Here is a 14,289-nt window from a genome sequence, read left to right as displayed (position 1 = left end):
CAAATTTTGCACGCAAATCCTTATGTTCACGGTTGCGCTCCGTGGTTTACATGATAATACATTATTTAATTCCAATAGCTGCACACGCCACAGAATAAAACTGAGTGGTCAACCATACTGCCCGTCCTGTGGACTGATTGACACTACCATACACCGAACTGCAGCTTGCACCAAAATTGCAGATCTGTGGAAGCGGATAAAGTTTAAATTTGCGGAATTGTTATCAACGAGTGTTAATGAAATAAACAACAAGAAATTACTGTACATGGACGTTAAAGAATTTCCACCGTCCAAGACTAGAACTCTCGCGTTGTTTATATATTCTTTCATCCACAACATATTTAATGAAATGACTTTAAACAACACATCATTCATGAAAAACGAGAGGTTCCAGACAATTCATGGGCAAGAGAAAAATTTTACCATTTATCCATCTTATGTAAAAACAACAAGGGAAAACGGGAGAACGACCAACAGAGTTATGAGACCAAAGAAACCGTCGTCAAATGAAACGCGTGTCTCAAATATACTGCTTATAGATACAGATTTTAATCCGTAAAGAAATTAATAGACTGATACCTTAACTGCCTTGTAGCTGGGACAAGAGGAAAAAAAATTGTTTTCATTTTTATAAATTCCTGTGGTCTAACCACAAACTACAACTGTGTTCCAGTGAAATTTACTTATTTACTTTAATTATTTATATCGAAGGTTGAATTCAGTTTCATTACAGAGGGAAAAAAAGAAACTCCTCCGCTCTCTTGGAAAAGGCCGTTGGCAGGGTGAGGGTGACTTCCTATGCCGGAAGTCTTCGGCCACCATTGCTGATTATTAATCAAAATTTACGCGGTGGGGGGTTTCGAATCCGGGACAGAGGACGCTTTGATTAGCAATCAAAGACGCTATCCTTTCTTTCTCTTATTGAGTTCGATTTGTTCGTTATTGTTCGTTGCATTTTTTCAGGGCGGACGTCCCTGTGACACCCTCTGAAGTTCGTCGTTGATGCCTTCACTCAGTCTTTTTTTAATTATTATTATTACAGAGGGCAGGTAACACTCGGACTGAACACGCTGAGCTACCGTGCCGGCGACCCCGAGACGACGATGTTGATAATGGCGTGTTTGTTGCTTTAAATGCATTCTTTATTGACAACTCATGACGTCCAATCTCAAAGGTAAGTCACGCTAACACCCGTTACAGCATGTACTCGTATTTATAGCAAACCCGATTTTCATCCTCTTAGCGGCGCAGCTACCGCCACTCTTATGCGACTGGTGTGAAATTTGAATGTACATCGTGTTTCAGTTAGTTAGTTAGTTAGTTAGTTACGTGTTCCATTGAACAATCTCACGGTAACCGTATTGTAATGGAACATGTGAAGTGTATAAGAAATGCACACAAGAACCAAGGTTTTTCTCTATTTTTTTAAGCTGAAAATATTTATTACCTACCCCAGTCTCTCACATGGCACAAAATGCATATATTATATATGTAGATTTATTTATTCCCATTCAAGAACTCATCTATGATATAGAAGGAGTTGTCAAGGAGATATGGTTTAAGTTTATCCTTGCAAATATTACTGATGTCTGCCAGACATTTTATTTCATCTGTTAATTTGTCGAAAAATTTTACAGAGGCATATTTTACCCCTTTCTGTGCCAAAGATAGATTAAGTAGAGGATAGTGTAAATCTTTATTTCTTCTGGACTTATAATCATGAATGTCACTGTTGTTTTTTAAACTGTCCATGCTGTTGAGAACAAGTTTCGTTACTGATTAAATGTTCTGTGAGGCTATTGTAAGAAGTCCTAACCTTTTTAAGCAGATGCTTACAAGATGTGCGACTGAGTCCCACACACTATTCTAACCATTTTCTTTTGAGCAGTGAATACTTTTTCCCTAAGTGTTGAGCTACCCCAAAATATCATTCCATATGACATCAGAGAGTGAAAGTATGCAAAGTATGTTAGCTCACTAATTTCTGTAACCTCAGAATTGGCAATTATTCTTATTGCAAAAGTTGCTGAACCTAGTCGCTTTAGGAGATCCAAAACTGAATGTTCCTTTTTGCTATTTAAAGTCTCTTATGTGGGCAGTGGAATTGTATATTGCTGTCTCAGAGGAACAGAATTTTTGAATTCGAAACTGTAATTTACTAGTGTCCTATGACTGTTGAGATGGCTAACCATTCTTGAGTACATTACTTTCTCGATGATTTTTGAATACGCTGTAAACAAGGACACTGGCCAGTAATTATTGACATCGTGGTGTCCCCTTTTTTGTAGAAAGGCTTGATAATGGCATATTGTAACCTGTCTGGGAAAATACCTGAGTTAGAAATGCACTACATATGTGACTCAGAACATCAGCTGTAACTGCTCCACATTCTTTTAATATCTTGTTAGAGATGTCATCAATCAACCAGAACATTTATTTTTCAAAGATTTCATGGTTTTCCTTATTTCACAAGAGGTTGTTAGGCGAAAATGAATCTAAGATTTCTCAAAACCGACTCTTCCACTGCTTGGCTTTTTCTTTTTAACCTCTGCCACCAATTTTTTCGCCCGCATTAAGAACTGGTTGTTAACTACATTAGCTACTCTTGTCCTATTGGTTAAAATGGTCTCATTCTCTTTCATAGTAATACTACCAACCCCAGTGTTTACTTTTCCTGTCTCCCTTCTAACAACATTCCATAATGATTTGATTTTGTTGCCTGAGTTGTTAATTTCCTATCCAACATACATATTTCTTGATGTTCTGACAATAATTTTTACAGTGTAAAATTATTTCTGGGTCTTTACTAACACTTGCTGTCTCATACAGTTTTTTTTTTCTTTCTGAAGACACTTCAATATCTGTAGTAATCCAAGGTTTCTTTGAAAACTGTTTGGTGTTAGATTTAGTAATTTTTTTCTGGCAACAATGTTGAAAAAGTGATATAAATTTATCAAGAAATATGTTGCAGTTATCATTAGCATTTGGTTCATTATATAAATCTCGCCAATTAACATTTCTTAAACGTTCTCTGAAGTGCTCTATAGATACCAGGTTGAGCAACCGTACACTTTTACTCAATGGTGTCTGAACTGTACATCAATTGTGCATCATGATCTGTGTGGTGTCACCGCCAGACACCACAATTGCTAGGTGGTAGCCTTTAAATCGGCCGCGGTCCGTTAGTATACGTCGCCCCCGCGTGTCGCCACTATCAGTGATTGCAGCCCGAGCGCCGCCACACGGCAGGTCTAGTCTAGAGAGACTCCCTAGCACTCGCCCAGTTGTAGAGCCGACTTTGCTAGCGATGGTTCACTGTCTGCATACGCTCTCATTTGCAGAGACGACAGTTTAGCATAGCCTTCAGCTACGTCATTTGCTACGACCTAGCAAGGCGCCATATTCAGTTACTATAATCTGAGCAGATAATATTGTGACTCATGTACCGTCAAGAGCGACGTTCATCATTAATGGATTAAAATTAAGTATCAAACTAATTATGTCCGCTTTCTGAATTCTCATTCCTTGTCATATTCCAGACCTCACGTCAGTGTAGTTCTTCCCTCCTCACGCCAGCCTGCGTGAGCTAAAACGCGTGCATTTCGGCCTCCTCTGGTAACACGGTTTTGGCTCTTCTGCCAACACAACAGTCTGATAATTCATTTATCACAGGGAAGGAATTTGTTAGACCTGCCAGGGTAGCCGAGAGCGCTAATGTGCTGCTTCTTGGACTCGGGTAGGCGCGCCGGCCCTGGATAAAATCCGCCCGGCGGATTAACGACGATGGCTGGTATGCCGACCAGCCTGGATGTGGATTTTAGGCGGTTTTCCACATCCCGCTAGGTGAATACCGGGCTGGTCCCCAAGTTCCGCCTCAGTTACACGACTCACAGACATTTGAAAAGGTTCGCACTATTTCATGCTCTATACACAGCTGGGGTACACTACTCGGGGTGTCGTCAGGAAGGGCATCCGGCCACCTGCTGCCATTAACACTGCCAACTCCGTATTAACAAAGCCGACCCCGCGTTGGAGCGGGACAACAGCTCTGAGAAGGAACGAAAGAAAGAAATGGAAAGAATTTGTTAGTTTTACATCCTCTTGCTGTAAAAATACATTATCTATTAGAGAGCTACTGTCTTGAGCTATATGTGTAGGGCAGTTGATTAGTGATATCATTAATAACACTTCTAGTTCACTGTTGAAATCACCACAGATTAATAATGTCTTCTTTTAATCTGACAAGTAGCATAATAGAGGGTCAAACTTTTTTACGAAAAGCTCCCAGTCTTCTGATGTGGACCTGTACACTGTTGCTAGTATCTACACAACATTATCTAGCTGTAGTTCACATGTACAAACTTCAAGGTGCTGATCGACACAAAATTTGCTTACTTCTACAGTTTTGTATTTAAAACCCTTTTTTGCGTAAATGGCAACTCCTCACTTATCCATGCTAGATCTGTAAGTGTAAGATGCAAAATTATATCCGTTTATACTGACACTTTCCATCTCCACAGTTAAATGATGTTGAGATAGACAAAGTACATCAATCTCACTCTTATTTTTGAGATCATCAAACAGCTTATCTACTTTATTATTTATTCCCCTGATATTTTGATGAAGAAAGTTGATCCTACCCTTAGCTTTATCCCTATTTACTGTACATGAGACTTCTTTTATTCTATTTTTCTTGGTTATTGTCTTTCTGGACTTTGGCTTTAACCTAAAAAAACAGATCTAGAAACATGCCTACCAACTTTCTTTTCTGCCGCACAACTCATTCTTGGCGTTGCGACCTTTTTTACCATCAGTGTAGAATAACTAATGCCAACGGTGAAGCATTAGTTTACTAGACAGTAGAAAAGAATATCCATTTTACTTTCATTGATAAACACTACGGTTCCTTTAGTTCTGCAGTTTGGAAACTTGGATATTAGCCAGACTTTTGCACTACTGCTGGAAGTCATCGCCTGGTCGCTAGAACAGAAAAATATTCTCAGATTTCCTTCGGCGTCAGCACTGTCTCGTTCTAGAAGAAATCGGTGCAAGTATCCTATTTATTAGGTTGGTTTGTATGCGTTTTTAAGAACGTTTAATAAACATCAAATATCAACAGACTGGGGCCTCTCCACTTAAGTACGTCGAATCTTCTAGTGAGTTTTGATAAAGTTTACCCTTTCACAAAAGTAAGTCTTGCAGGTTCCTTGACGCTAATTGGACAACAGTTGGAATCGGACATCACTGCTTTGTTTCGACATGCTCTTTCCTCAACTTATTTTATGTGTAACCATGAATGTTTTGAACAGTCTAACGGTGTCGCCATGGGCAGTCCTCTGTCTCCTCTGGTGGCTAACCTTTTTATGGAGGATTTTGAGGAGAGCGCACTTGAATCAGCGGTTTGTAAACCAACTGTCTTTTTGGAGATACGTTGATGATACTTTCGTAGTCTGGCCCCACGGAGAAGAAAAGTTAACGGAGTTTTTTCATCATCTTAACTCCATCCATGAGAATATTCGATTTACTATGGAACTAGGGAAAGATGGTTGCTTTCCATTACTGGATGTTTTGGTTAAACGGAAGAGTGACGGCTCGGTGGGACATTCTGTTTATTGTAAGTCCACTCACACTGACTTTTACTTGCATTTTTCAAGTTGCCATCACCCATCCAAAACCACGAGTGTACTTAAAACCCTTTGGCACAGGTCGCATACGGTGTCGGATGCACAGAATTTGCCTAAGGACGGTGTTCAGAGACAACGGATACTCAACCTGGCAGATTAACGGGGCTTTCTCAACTAGAGCCAGGAAACGGGAAGTGGATAAAGAGGAGAACGCGCCAGCCAAGTCCCTAGCTTTTCTTCCCTTCGTTGGAAATATCTCCTTCAAAATAGCGAGGATTCTTAATAATTTTCATGTGAAAGTGGTTTTCAACACAGGCAGTAGATGCGTATTTACATCTTTATGTAGTATTTTCGGTCTCTATATACTAATCTAAGGCAATCACAGTATTATCTCCGCCAAAGCAGATGTTATTTTCGGATATGCGTTAAGTATGAGTTACCAAGCCAAATCCTTTATACAAGGTTGCCGAGACATAGGTGTATTGATTTCAGTTATTGTTATATTCGATGGGGAGAGCTGAATACTTGTAAATGATCAACTGAGTTAGTTTTGTTCACTGATTTAGTTACCAGATGTGTTCCTTTATCACTCATCATGTCAATGATTATTTACTTGTAGCAAATATTACAGGGCCTAATTCATTTATTTAATTTAAGTATACCATTTTGGAACTCAACCCATTCACTAGGCAAAGGACGACAGTTGCTTACAATAGCATTGAGAAGCAAACAAATGCTGGTGGCATTATTGTTTCGTTAAAGTGAATAAATAAGTCAGTCATTGTGAAACATAAAACCACATGACACCAAAATACATGCAGTGTTCTGTGAACTGTTTTACACCAGCAAGAATACGACGTCTATTAAGCAGAAACATAGGGAGAGTTCATGCATAGACATGTCATCTGAATTCGAAGAACTCCATCTCCAAAATCATGCGCTTATGTACGAATGTGAAAAATGCCTTTGCCATGCTGGGCACCACTTCAGAAATGCACGGGGGAATTAAAATTCGGGCCTGGTATTTTCTAAGACGTCCTACAAAAATATCTTCAAATGTGTGTGAATTCCTAAGGGACCAAACTGCTTAGGTCATCGGTCCCTAGACTTACACTAACATAAGTTAACTTATGCTAAGAACAACACACACACACACACACACACACACACACACGGATGCCCGAGGGTGGACTCGAACCTCTGGCGGGAGGGGGCCACACAGTTCGTGACATGACGCCTCAAACCGCGCGCCCACTGCGCGCGTTGACGTCCTCCATTCATCGTCGGAGAACATAGCAATCCGTCCACATTCCAATGCTCAGGTTGTTGTGATTCGCAGGTTTCATAAACGTGTTTATTACCATTTCTATATACTTACGACGAGTAGTTTGCTTCACAGTATCATCAAGGCTGTCGAAGAATCAGAAATGTACCTTATAGTTGTGACATATGATAAGTGTGTAAAAAACATTAAAGTTTGTATTGATACAGATAAAACGTTTTCTGAATCCAGAAGCATGTGTGTTTTCTTCAACACGTCACATCAATTAAAATTGCAAGGGAGCCATTTCATATAGGCATTATGCTATGAAATGGACTGAACAAAGACTGCGATAGAGTAACTTTTTAAGCATCATAAGACTGACCTAACAATATATACCACACTGCTGATGTGCAATTTCTTGTAACTGGATAAGCAAGTTATAATGTTAAGGAAGGCATCAGTCCATTTTCACAGCATACAGTTGAGCCCTTTAAGTATTTTCTTCACAAAGGCAAAACACCGAAAGTAATTTCATTGAAGCAATTAATTATGCCTTTGATGTGCTGACTCCAGACTTCCAAAAAGATACATGTAAATATTGAGCTCTGCGTAGTGGGTCTCATAATTCAGGAGAAGACACTGAAAGAGACTGTTGTATATGTGCAAATACGCTAGTTCATGATAATGACAGGTTGTTGTGTTTCCGAAAATGTTTCAATAGGTCAGTAAAATCTTTCCTTCGTATTTTCGAAAGCCAAAAAAGTATGATGGTCAATTAAACTTCCAGACTAAATCTAGTCTGCTTTAAATTTTCGTTCCAGCATACGAGACTTAGGTACTTTTTTATAACAAATTTTCTTAACTAATGGGTAAGAGCCTACTTTCTACCTTGACACTGCCAGCATATCTCCTGTCATATATTACTACATTACTATATCATTTGGTTGGCATACACCAACGCTGTGGGCGACAGATACCGCAACAATGTAATGCCTAACATTCCAGCCAATTTAGATAACTTTGTTGATACTGTTTGTGAGGGACCTGTGATTAATACTGCAGCGAACATTTCACAGTGAAAATATGATGATACAATTGAAACCAAAATTCTGTCCAAGACATACACATCCAAACGACAGTTGATATTAAGTAATGAAATCTTTGTCTCCGAAAATGCACTAATGACACTGATCATTGGATGCCAGCTGATAAATTTAATACTTATACAAGTATTTCGATTGCGCTCTAGTATGAGGTGTTGCACTGCAAAATAATATATTGTCACAAGCATGTAAAACTTCAGATACCTTCCCTAGCCACTCAAGAAGCAGAGGAAAGTAGGTAAAGCCGTGGAGTGGAGACTGATAACACTGCAGACTTTATGACCGCACTACTGGACCAATTGCTACATACTGCATGAGCTGGGTGAGTTTAGACACCTGTGCAGCAAAACATCATGGGGAAATGTGTGCCATAATTCTAGTAACCATGCGTGTTGTCGTAAGAAAGCAGAAGTCAGACGCAAAAGCAACTATTCAGCACACTGACCCTACAAAGTACACCAGCCAGAGCTCCTGAAATGTGAAATTGGGACATAACGGAGAGGTCAGGAAAGCAGATCACAGGGGAAAGGTGGGCTAAGTTATGCCTTTATTGCATGACGGCTGCTGGCCAGTCTCGCACAAATATTACTCATTTCCAGTGCAACCATCTCTGGATGGTGGAACCAGATAGGCCCCTGTGGCAGGTTTGTCAACTGCAGACTCATCTATCTGTCTATGAATTACTATGGGATGGCAAGTCCCATCCTGAAGACTTTGACCAGCGGATTATTTGGAGGGCTTTACTGTGACGGCAGCAGAGGGTCTCTGGTTCCCAAATGGGGACACAGAGCTGCTCTTCCACCATCACAAGGAAGCAAGCCGTCTCACTTGCGTGCCACCAGCTCATGAGGTCATATCCTACAGCAAAGGGCTGTCCTTCCTGTCTGCCATTTACAAGGTGACCATGTGCATCCTGTTCACCCTCTTCTGCAGCCGCTAGGTGCCTAAACAGTGTGAATGAAACCGTGAGTTGGCTGAACAGGCTGACGGCCTTGTAGTGTCACTGGGTCTTATGCTGACACTGCACCATGAGCCTCACCTTTTCAGTGTGTACCGAGTGGATACGCTAGGGGGCTGAAGATGGTGTAGTGAAATGCCAAAACTGGTCATATAAGTAAAATAAAAGTTGAAATATAGATGGCTGAAGTTGTTTTTGATTTTATACTTTATTTTGGTTCTGGAACAGGTGTTGAAGTTATGGAGGAAAGACAAAAAATTGTCCTTGCTGTGAATCCTGATTCTGAGAATGCCATCACTGTATCTGAACCAGACAAGAGGTTTTAAGTGTTGATTGGATAAGAAAGACTCCACCAGAAGGGCCAGAAATTAGGTGGCATAGGATGGTGGCATAGGATGGTGACCTCTCCGTTATGTCCCAATTTCACATTTCAGGAGCTCTGGCTGGTGTACTTTGTAGGGTCAGTGTGCTGAATAGTTGCTTTTGTGTCTGACTTCTGCTTTCTTACGTAAACACGCGTGGTTACTAGAATTATGGCACACAATTCCCCATGATGTTTTGCTGACACAGATTTGTTTGTTGATTTGGCCTTTGAAAGTGAAATAATTGTGGGTCAGGATGTGGTTGGATATGAGGAATAGGAAAGAGGGGGTTGGTTCTGTATCAGGAAGACATTGGGAAAGATATTCCATTGCTGCAAGGCCACAGACATTGGGATGTTGGTGTAAAAGAATGTTGCATTCTCAGTAACTGACATAGTGTCTGGTTGTAAACATACATTTGTGGATAGGCAGTGAAGTATGTGAACAGTGTCTTTAATGTAGGATGGGAGGTCACAGACAATAATTTGGAGGTGTGGGTCAACAGAGCAAGAGATTCATTCTGTGGGAGCATTGTACACAGCCATAATGGGCAACCACTAAGAAGAAGGGTTAGGTTTGGATTTGTGGAGTTTGGGGAGTAGGTAAAAGGTACGAGTGTGGGGGATTGCTGATGTGAGGAGAGAGGTGGGTTCATAAGTTAGGTTTTGGGATGAAGCTAAGGCCTCAAGGAGCTGCTGGAGGTCTGCTGGACTTCTAGAATGGGATCACGATTGTAAGGTTTGTATACAGAGGTTTCAAAAAGTTGGCAGAAACCCTCAACCACTGTCACTAAGATTCCTAATCGTTGGGGTGGAGCCTTTGTCTGTGGGAAGGATGATGAGATCTGGATTGGTTTTCAGGTTATCGACAACTGTGTGTTGCATGGGACTGATGTTGGACTCAGGGGGAGTGATTTAGGAAAGCAGGGATGACCAAGTTGGAAGTAAGCAATTCCTGAAAATTACCAGGTGATGCGTGGGTGGAAGTGGGGGAGGATCACAGTTGGATAGAGATTGGAACTGTTGTAAACGAGGTTCTGTGTGGTATTTTGGTTGTCTATTGTTGAAAACACACACCGCCGCCCCCCCTCCCTTCTGTTGCACAGTATGGACACCTGCTGTTGTAACGGCCCACCACAATAAACAATGTTGTGCTTCAATTCCTTGCTCTAAAAACGTCACTCCCGTTTTAACATTTAATTCCAATGCTGTTTTTGACATTTTCTCCTCTAAAGACTCATGCTACTCAACATGACCGTTAGCAGATTGCGCAACTTTATTTACAATCTCATTACACGATCGCTCATCTTCGTTTATGATCTTTGTTGCTCATGTTTCTTACTGTCATACGCATCAATTTGTGAGCAAAGTTATTTATTTGCGAGCGTGCCCACTATTTCCTCCTTCTTTAAAACGTTTTCTGAGCTTCTTACATAGCTCTCCAAGCTGTCAAATTTTCACTTTCTTTTTTTCCACCTTTTTTTAAAACAATTATCAGTTATTCATTTTGTCCCCCAACCGTACAACCGTGAATTCCTCCTTGTCGTACCTTCACCAATTCCGAAATCTCACCTTTGCCTTTGCATGACTCCGGTCACATATCCGCTTTCTAAAATCGTGTCAGGCCCATTTATCCCTCCTAATGGGCTTACCATTAAAACTGGCATCTCAAATTGTCACCTGTCTTACCATGAGAATCTTTACCTTTTCCAATCACTCTCAGTGGGACTTCCTGTAGCCAAGAAAAAGCTTACCACTCTCATGTGAACCTCTTGTAGCTTCTCAACGATGCCCTGCTGTCCTATTCTACCTTCCATATCCCCAAAACTGCCCTCCACCCTCTGTAAAACATACTCCTGAACACCCACCCTGTAACACTGTTATCAGTCTTTCTGCTGCAATTCTGACCCCTGTATAAGTCTCAGTACTTCCTAAAGGTCTCACCTAGCCCCAAAACTAACTTCAGCCATGCTGGACTTCTAAAGAACCTTGTTTCCTTCACTCATTGTTTGCCGTGGAAACATTTCTTTGCTACACATCCCCACTGACAACAGTTAACCAAAAACCCATACAGAACCTTGTTTACAGCAGTTCCATCCTCCAGCCATCTACGATCCTCCTCCTCTGCCGCCAGTCATCTCCTGATGATATTAGACGTGATCAAAAAATACGGGGAATGAAATTTTTTAGAAGCAGCTACTAATGTTACAACCATTTGATGTAATTTTTCCGATGGCCTGATCTGTGGAGACAGGCAGAGTCACTTTGAAACACGTTCTAAATTGTCAGTCAGCGTCGAGAGATGATAGAGTGGGGATGTGTTTACCATGTCTGTCTCGCATCTTGGATTTCGAACAACGTGTGAACATTAAGGTCTGTTTCAAGTTGCAAAAAAGTGCCAAAAAAGCTCATAAAATGTTGAAATTTATGTATGGTGGTAATGCTGTAACTCAGAAGACTGTCTACAAGAGATATGAGTGGTTTAACAGCGGAATGGAGGTGTAGATAATGAGCCATGATCGGGACGTCCATTAACGTCAAAAACAGAAGAAAACTTGCAGAAAGTGGCAAAAATTATTCGTTCAAACAGGCTCATAACTATTCTGGAGCATACCAAAGAACTTAGCATCTTGTACGGATCCATGCAAAGTATTTTAACTGATACTGTGCAAATGAGACTAGTGAGTGCAAAATTTGTCCCCAGATTTTTGAGTGATGAACGGAAGTTGGGAAAACGGAGTTTCCTGTTACAAAACAGCTATACCAATGATGTGCACAGTGCCATAGCTATTTAAAATCTGTGTGGAGGAAGTACTTGAGGCCTGGAGGAACAAATATGGAGGCATGGGAGTCTCTGTGGATGATGGAACCTTCTACACACTTCACTTTGTTAGTGACCATGTTGCCACAGGAGGAGACCAGCATGATGCTGAGTACATGTTTCAGAAATTAAAAGAGTAGTATGAAAAATGAAGCCTTACAATAAGCATGACAGAAACCGTATATCTGAAGGTTGGCAACAATACCAGAGAGGATCTGGAGGTTGGAGCCAGTAACATCATGTAATGTAAGTCTTTTTTAAGTCCTAGTGGTTAAGATGTCGTCAAACGGGAAAAGTAAGGGTGACACAAATATCAAAACAGTGCATGGTAGGAGGGCCATAAGACAACTGAACTCAGTCCGTTGGGAAAACAAAATAACAAAAATAATCTAACAAGTGATATATCTTTCAATTGTAGAAAACATAAGTACATATGGAGCAGAAACTTGGGTAATAAATGTCAGAGAAGCAAGTTGCTTGCACTAGAGACAGACTTTCAGACATGAAGTTTCATCACCTCCAGGCGGGACTGTGTACCAAATGCCAACGTAGGAGAGGCCACAGATGTCAATAAATCAATAACAGACACCACAGGTAAGGAACACCTATAATGGCATGGGCATCTGGAAAGAAAGGATGATAGCTGAAGGCCAAAGAAAATGTGGTAATGGACCTCTGTGGAAAGATGAAAGTGTGGACAACCTAAGCACCTGAAATTGAGAGGTTCAGGACATGGTGGATGCCAGAGGACTACAAAGAGGAGACTGGACTGGAGGGATTGGAAGAAATGGGAAATGGGAAGCAAGAAGTAGTGCCAGCTGTGGATTACATACAATGTGATGATGAAATGCCTGTGATTGTGCTGAGGTAGAAGGGTGATTGGTGTGTGTACGGGACACGTCTTGCACCTGGAATAACAAGAAAGGAATAAACTGTGGGGTGCAGAATTGAGGATAGGATTGGAAAAGGGATGGACAAGCATGTTCAGTATGTCAGGTGGGTGGCAGAACGCAAGTCTGGGGGATGAAGGTAGGATTTTTGGTAATGTATCCCTCATCACAGAGCACGATGAGAGGCAGCCAAAGCCCTGGTGGGGGATGGGGTTGAGCTTATCAAGCTCTGGATTGTATCTGTGATTGGGAGAGTACTGGTCATTGGCTGGTTAAATGTTTGCTGGTGTGAGAGGAGCATATGGAATGGTAGATCTATTAATGGGTGAGTTGGATAGGATATTGACCATCAGTGAAGGCCGTGGTAAGATTATCAATACATTCTTTCAATTTCTGCTTCCAACTGCACTTGTAACGTATGCAGGTGGCTAGGTTCTAGGGAAGAGATTTTTTGACAGGAAATGGGTGACAACTATCGAAATGGAGGTACTGTTGGTTGTTGGTATGTACAGATGTATTTATGAAGTGATAATTAAATGGACACCCTAGCTGCAAACAGGCGTTGATGTACTTCATTGGGGACATGTTGAAAATGTGTGCCCCGACCAGGACTCGAACCCGGGACCTCCTGCTTACATGGCAGACGCTCTATCCATCTGAGCCACCGCGGGCACAGACGATAGTGCGTCTGCAGGGACTTATCCCTTGCACGCTCCCCGTGAGATCCACATTCCCAACATGTCCACATCATTACATTTGTAATGCGCCTAATAGATGTTTGCCCATCATACTCATTACTCGTGGCAGATTAATCTACCAAGTCCCGTACAAGTTCAGGCATAGCGTGTGCGTTTGCACAAGAAGGTCAATGGCCGGGAAGCCATATTTTTTAACTATATATGACGGTAGTATCTGTTCCCGAAAGAACAGTTACCGTGGATGACCATGCAGCTTTGCTAGAAATGAAATGATAATTAAATGGACATCAACGCCTGTTTGCAGCTAGGGTGTCCATTTAATTGTCATTTCATTTCTAGCAAAGCTGCATGGTCATCCACGGTAACTGTTCTTTCGGGAACAGATACTACCTTCATATATAGTTAAAAAATATGGCTTTCCGGCCATTGACCTTCTTGTGCGAACGCACACGCTACGCCCCAACTTGTACGGGACTTGGTAGATTAATCTGCCACGAGTAATGAGTATGATGGGCAAACATCTATTAGGCGCATTACGAAAGTAGTGATGTGGACATGTTGGGAATGTGG

At 41.3% G+C, this 14,289-nt stretch overlaps 1 non-coding gene across 1 annotated transcript; it reads right to left on the bottom strand.

Moving 5' to 3' along the window:
• Window positions 1–13,618: 13,618 nt before the first annotated feature.
• Window positions 13,619–13,693, bottom strand: Trnat-ugu. Its single transcript has one exon. It is a non-coding gene; the product is annotated as a tRNA-Thr (tRNA).
• Window positions 13,694–14,289: the final 596 nt, after the last annotated feature.

Source organism: Schistocerca piceifrons, chromosome X, assembly GCF_021461385.2.
Source record: "Schistocerca piceifrons isolate TAMUIC-IGC-003096 chromosome X, iqSchPice1.1, whole genome shotgun sequence".
Lineage (NCBI taxonomy): Eukaryota > Metazoa > Arthropoda > Insecta > Orthoptera > Acrididae > Schistocerca > Schistocerca piceifrons.
Note: the sequence above shows the minus strand (reverse complement) of the source record. Positions and strands in the feature narration are given on the sequence as shown.